This window comes from Mytilus trossulus, chromosome 6, assembly GCF_036588685.1.
Source record: "Mytilus trossulus isolate FHL-02 chromosome 6, PNRI_Mtr1.1.1.hap1, whole genome shotgun sequence".
Taxonomy (NCBI): Eukaryota; Metazoa; Mollusca; class Bivalvia; order Mytilida; family Mytilidae; genus Mytilus; species Mytilus trossulus.
This window is the reverse complement of record NC_086378.1, coordinates 49,958,920-49,966,215: the sequence shown is the minus strand read 5'-3', so window position 1 is coordinate 49,966,215 and position 7,296 is coordinate 49,958,920. Positions and strand designations below refer to the sequence as shown.

Below are 7,296 nucleotides of genomic sequence, written 5' to 3'. Positions count from 1 at the left end.
AAAAACACAAATTAATGTATTTGACAACTTTATTTAGGAGCACAGTCTATATTATCCGGCGTAAATAACTTCGAGATTTATGTGGAAGTTAACTCTGCTTCTCGATCTATGCTAATCGATGTTCCAGTTTATTTCATATTTATATTTATTCGTGAGGCCTCGTCATCGTTTATATTCACTAAAAGCACAGTCGCCTAAATATTTTATATGGCGAAAAAATTGCGAAAATAGGGGGAAATAATATATTTTTAGTAGCATTTTTATTTTAAAATCTTAAGAGCTTGCTAGCAAATCTAACTCTAAAATGAGAAGTGTATGACGATCTATAACGAATATATACATCCATCATGTGTGCAGATACGACGGCGACTATATAGGGTCTGCCATGAGTGCACTTTGTATGCCCGGCATGTGTGCACCCAGGAGGTCCTCCTGAGCGGTGTTTAGACGTACCGGGAAAATCTTATCTGATTCAGGATCAATTCATCGGTTACACTCCCCTGTCACCAGTGATTCTTTTTTGCTGACATTCTGAAAAAGTATTGTGTAGTCCCTGTGTAAGTGTTGACTCTCAACTTGCACATGTGATTTTTTAACACTGCCCGGACTTCTGCAAAAAAACAATTATTCAGTTCACTGATTAAGATGGAAGGTAAACGAACAGAAAGTCACAGGACATTCCGACAAAAAGTCACAGGACAAAAAGTCAAACACATGTCAAACTCAGACATAAAGTAACAAAGTTGATAGGACAAAAAGTCACAAACAATTTGTTGACAATTGATTGAATATTAGAGAAAAAAGATTTTGAAATATCTTCTTTTTATTACATATATTCATTTTTAATTTTAGGAAATTGTTCATAATATAAAAAAGAAGATGTGGTATGATTGCCAATACACCTAATCGCTATTTATTCCATTCCGGATAAGTTCTAAAATTACACAACTTTTTCATCCAGTTGAAGCTATCTGGGTCCCTGTTTAAACAATTCACCATGCATGATACTTTTTAATGAGACCTGTTTAAACTACCGTAAATACTTCAAACAAAATATTTTTTTACTTCAATTTTAATTTCGAAAAAAGTGGATCATACTATATCAAAGTTTCTTCATGATCAATTTCTAAAGTTTTTCCTCCCTCAGCTCACTGCTGGTGACCTCCATTTTCAGCCCGCGTGACCTAAACAGGAAGTTGTATAAATGACTGTTTTTCCAGGAATGGACTAAATAGCGATAAGGTGTATGAGACAACTGTCCACAAGAGACCAAAATGACACAGACATTAACAACTAGAGATCTTTACGGCCTTCAACAATAAGCCAAAGAAAGAAGATATGGTATGATTGCCAATCAGACAACTGTCCACAAGAGACCAAAATGACACAGACATTAACAACCATAGGTCATCATACAGCCTTCAACAATGAGCAAAGCCCAAGGTAAAGCCCATACCACATAGTCAACTGTAAAAGGCAATCATACTATATCTTTTTTTTTATATTTACATGTTAAAAAATGCGTGCAAATGTAATCCAAAAGCTGCACACAAACTTAATGATTTTTGTGCGCAAATGTAATGGTAATGTGCGCAAACCTAATGCACTGATTTATTTGTTTTTAATAAATTTTAATTTAAAGTTGCTACATCATGTTCATGTATAAAACTTCAAGAAAAATACAAAAAGAGTGTTTTCTTGTTCAAAGAAAAATTATCTCAAAACTAAATTGTGACTTTTTGTCCTGTGACAGTGTGTGACTTTTTGACTGTGACTTTTTGTCCTAGATTCAGATTGAATAGGGGTGTTTGGTTGACCCCGCCTCCCTCTATCTGAGACTACTATCTCAGTGATGAGCTTAATGTTTCATATACAAATGTATTGTGCTTGTCATATATGTATGTCGGATAAAAGCTCTATAGACCTATAAGTCAGCTTTACCGTCTGATGCATTTTCAGATTCATCACTCGACAACTTCCTGTTTTCCCCAACACTTGTATGATTTTACACATGATAGCCAAGTTGAAAGTTGAAAACTAACAACCTAATTTATGTACAAAAAAATTGAAAAACAGATATGTTACATATAAACAAACGACAATCACTGAATTATCGGATCCTGACTTGGAACAGGCACAACCATAACAAATTGGCAGGGTATAAGGAACTTTGAAAATATTTAGTTTTTGTGGTTTGGTCTATTTTCCGGATACTGTAAGCAATAAGGCCCCTTTATTTAGTGAATGAAATAATTGTAAGATGCACTTAGCTGTCTGTCATATTTTATATGAACTTGACCTCATTTTCATGGTTCATTGGTCAATGAAACACTGCATTGTTTTGTCAGTTTATCATATGTTTAAAGTTACAGGTAGATTATATTTGGTAGATATGAAACAATTGTGAGGTGTGCATGTCTGAATGGCAGATTCATATATAAACCATGACCGCATTTTATTGTTCTTTGGTCAATGATAAGTTTTCATGGTTTTGTCATTTTATCAGGCCACATTTAAAAGAATGTCTGTTTCCCCTCCCCTGGGTCTACCCTTTGTAAACAGACCAGGAAGGCAGGTTCTTGTTAGCTCACCTGACCTGAAAGGTCAAGTGAGCTTTTCTCATCACTTGGCGTCCGTCGTCTGTCGTCCTGCGTCTGTCATCCGTCGTCCCTAAACTTTTACAAAAATCTTCTCCTCTGAAACTACTTGGCCAAATTCTACCAAACTTGGCCACAATCATCCTTGGGGTATCTAGTTTGATAAATGTGTAGCGTGACCCGTCAAACCAACCAAGATGGCCGCCATGGCTAAAAATAGAACATAGGGGTAAAATGCAGTTTTTGGCTTATAACTCAAAAACCAAAGTATTACAGCAAATCTGACTAAGGGGAAATTGTTGATCAGGTCAAGATCTATCTGCCCTGAAATTTTCAGAGGAATTGGACAACCTGTTGATGGGTTGCTGCCTGTGAAATGGTTATTTTAAGGTAATTTTGCAGTTTTTGGTTATTATCTTGAATACTATTATAGATAGTGATAAACTGTAAAAGCAATAATGTTCAGCAAAGTAAGACCTACAAATAAGTCAACATGACCAAAATTGTCAGTCGACCCCTTAAGGAGTTATTGCCCTTTATAGTCAATTTTAACAACTTTTCATCATTTTTTGTAACTTTTTTAAAAATCTACTTCTCTGAAACTACTTTGCCAAATTTAACCAAACTTGGCCACAATTATCATTGTGGTTTGTAGTTAAAAAAAGGTGTCCGATGACCCAGCCTATCAAACAAAATGGCCAACATGGCTAAAATTAGAACATAGTGGTAAAATGCAGGTTTTGCTTTATATCTTTGAAACTAAGACATTTAGGGCAAATCTTTCAAGTTTTAAATGTCCATCAGAATAAGATATATCCCTTCACAAATTTTCAGTTGAATTGGACAACCTGTTGTTGGGTTGCTGCCCTAAAATTGGTGATTTTAAGGTAATTTTGCAGTTTTTGGTTATTATCTTGAATACTATTATAGATAGAGATAAACTGTAGACAGCAATAATGTTCAGCAAAGTAAGATCTACAAATAAGTCAGCATGATCAAAATTGTTAGAGGACCCCTTAAGGAGTTATTGCCCTTTATAGTCAATATTGAACAACTTTTCGTCATTTTTGTAACTTGTATAAAAATCATTTCTAAAACTACTTGGCCAAATTTAACCAAACTTGGCCACAATCATAATGAGGGTGGTAAAGGGTTATTTTCGTGCAACGTTTTCGGCCTTTTTATTTCTCGTGCTTTCGTGTTTTGGTGTTTTATTTCTCGTTTTCTCGTGTTTGGTTCGATGTGCGTGCTTCGTATTTCCCCTTTTTTATTTTCAGTGTTACGTGTCGGTCTCCTAATTTCTCGTTCATGCATTTTTCCACATTTGATTAAAAGAAAATTGGAACTAACTCAAAGTCAGTGAGTTATAGTACCGTTTGAAACTTGTGTAATTGATAATAGAAATAGATTAGGCTACTTTCTATATTGTATAGGTATGCTATACATGTAATACAGTACATCATAATAATATTTTTTTCAAATCAGATGCAAGTACTGCCAGTAACAGACACTTAAAGATGACCACAAGGTCTATATGTCCATTTACAATGTCTACATGCCCTCCAAGAACGACTGGGTAATATCTGCTTATACTTTTTTTCTTAATATTTACGATTTTATTTCTCGTGCTTCGTTTTTCACGATGTTTATTTTTCGTGCTACGTTTTAGCGATTTTTGTTTCACGTGTTTCCGTGTTCAGTACCCCCCTTTACCACCCTCATAATACTAGGGTATCTATTTTAAAAAAAGTTTCTAATGACCCCGCCTACCAACGAAGATGGCCGACATCAGTAAACACATTATCAGGTGAGCGACACGGGCTCTTGAAAGCCTCTAGTTTTTTTTAACAGGATGTGATTGTCATAGCATGGTCACATGAATGGTTTGACTTGTCCAGTCCAGGCCACTTATCAGTTGTTTGTGCTCAATTTGAGTGTATTTATTTAGATTATCAATCCTTCTGCTTTCAAGCACTTTCCAAAAATGGAAACAAATTATTTTCAGGAAAAAAATAATTTCAATTTTTGTGTGGAAAATAATGACCCGGGCGCTTATTTTTGACCCGTGTGGGGGGAGGGGAAACAAACATATTTTTAATTTTGGCCTTAGATTTTTTAAGCATAGGTCTACTTGTTGTATGGAATGACTACAAGGTATCATATAAAAAAAAAGATGTCTGCCTGCCAAGGTTAATTTTACTGTGACCTCATATTCATAGAATAATGATAATATTCATGATATTGAACAGCAAGAATGATGAGTAAGTTGATGTTATATACAAATAAGACAAAATTTTCAGTTGCCTACTAATTATGTAATACATGTAGTAGTTATTTTTGTCATTAAATGATATTTACCCTTTTATGTGTAGGGCAAGAACATGAAAGATAAAGGAGAAACTATAAACAGAAGAAATTATCAACAAAATAAGATTTACAGAGGTCAACAAAGCCTAAATGGTAAGTCCACTGCTATAAAAGTTTTTGTCCTTGAATAATATTTAAATATTTATTAAAATAAGATGTGGTATGATGAAAGAGAAAACTATCCATCAGCGGTGCATTACGTTTGCCCGCATTACCATTACATTTGCACGCAAAAATCATTACGTTTGTGCGCAGCTTTTGCTTACATTTGCGCCCATTTTTTGACAGGTAAACTCAGGTAAAATACAGGTCATAATACTTATTTATTTATCAATTTGTTCAATTATTTACAAGTATCAGTACCCCTTCCGTTAGTCTTAGTTTCCTAAGGCACCTATTTTGAAAGATTTCAACCAATACTATTTTAGGGAAAATACAGGTCATAATACTTATTTATTTATCAATTTGTTCAATTATTTACAAGTATCAGTACCTCTTCCGTTAGTCTAAGTCTCTTCTTAGGCAGGGAAAAAGGAGATAATGTCGCATTTTTTTCGATTTTCAGATACAATTCAACAAGTCAAAGGTGTAGGCAAAAGTTAAAAAATCTGTGACATAGCCCATTTACCATAACTTGAACTTAAGATACAACAGGGTTTTAAATTGATTTTAGAATTCAATATGAACAATATGTAATTTGAATTAACATTTTTTTTTCAAAATTAATAATTGATAGTCATATCTATTATGAAAATACCAATAAAGTATAGTCATTTATAATTTAATATATATGAATTATTATTTTTACCTGAGATTACCTGTAATATGAATGCGCGCAAATGTAATCAAAAGCTGCGCGCAAACGTAAAATATTTTAATTCCCAAATGCGCGCAAACGTAGTGCGCCCATCCATCAGAGTTCAATTTAGTGGATGTAAGCATTGTAATCACTAATTAGAGGCCATTGATGACCTGTAAGTAATGAGAAAACCCATACCCTATACATGTTATAGTAATCTATAAACGTCAACACCAACCAAATTTGAAACAGAGCATCAATTCAAACGTCAAATATACCAGACTAATTTATAAAAACAAAAAATTATGAAAAATAAAAATGACGGATATGAACCAACGTCAACCACTGAACTATGTACAAGCTCCTGATATTAGACAGGTATAATATGGCTGGGTTGATATAAAAATAAGAAACACTTAGCAGTCTGATTTCCAATCCGACATTTCTCCAATGGAGATCAAATGACATTTAAGGAGGCTCTAGCGTATAACAATTTCAGAAAAATGTTTAATATTTTTTTTTTCATAACTCATTTTATTTATAACTTTATCATATGGTACACCAAATCATTCAAAACAATCAATTCGGTTTGGCCCAGATGACTTTTAAAATGCATATATCATTGAAAGAGCTCCAAATTATCTCCCTTTGGTGCAAAAATGCCATTTTTTGGCATTAGAAATGTAATATCTTATTTAACTCATCGGTGGCCAATATTTTTTATTATAATTTTAAATAAGCTGTACTTTACTAAACTATTACAAAATTTAAATTTCTGTAATTTAGTACTTGAATATTTAAATGAAAGTTTATCATATTAATCATAAACATGATAAAATAGCCATTTTATTGATCTCTTCACTGATAATTTTTGAGTTTGTGTATTTGTAGGTCAGACATCTCGATTTTCATGGTCATCATTTACAGATCAATACCGAACGGAAAACTTAAAGCTGGTATTTTTCTCCATAGTGTGACTTTTTTATTAATTTGAAATGGAACATGTTTTTTCCTACATTTATTTGGAAGAAGAAATTTCAACATGATGACTATAAACAAAAAGGAGTCATATCATCACAATCATTGATGCACAAGAACTTGATCATATAAATACAACAATGTAATTATCAATTGAAAGATGGAACGAATGAACTAGATATTAGAATGTTGTTGTCCAAACTTCTCATTTGAATCTCTCCATTCAATAAAGATGTACAAAGGAAGATCTTTGAAGAACAGATTGAACAAATGTTTTGTCTAAGAATTGCAGGAATATTCTAGTGAATGAAATTATTTATTGACTTCACTCTTATATAGTGGACTGAATAATTGTACATAGCAAGTTGGGAATAAAGAAAGCAAAATCTTTAACAAAAAGTGTTTATATTATAAATTTGCAAATATAAGCATACTATTATGTACACCACAAAGGTATATAATTCAAATTGTTTGCCTATACAAGTATAACAAAGAAAATCTTACCTCATGAAAAGAGTGAACTATTCAGTCAGAATATGAAATATGTTTTCAGTT

The 7,296-nt window shown here is 32.9% G+C and overlaps 1 long non-coding RNA gene across 1 annotated transcript; it reads left to right on the top strand.

Annotated features, from left to right (window-relative positions):
- The first annotated feature begins 386 nt into the window (after nt 1-386).
- Nucleotides 387-6,933, top strand: LOC134723507 (uncharacterized). The gene is made up of 3 exons (XR_010108096.1): nt 387-557; nt 4,970-5,057; nt 6,655-6,933. It is a non-coding gene; the product is annotated as an uncharacterized LOC134723507 (long non-coding RNA).
- Nucleotides 6,934-7,296: the final 363 nt, after the last annotated feature.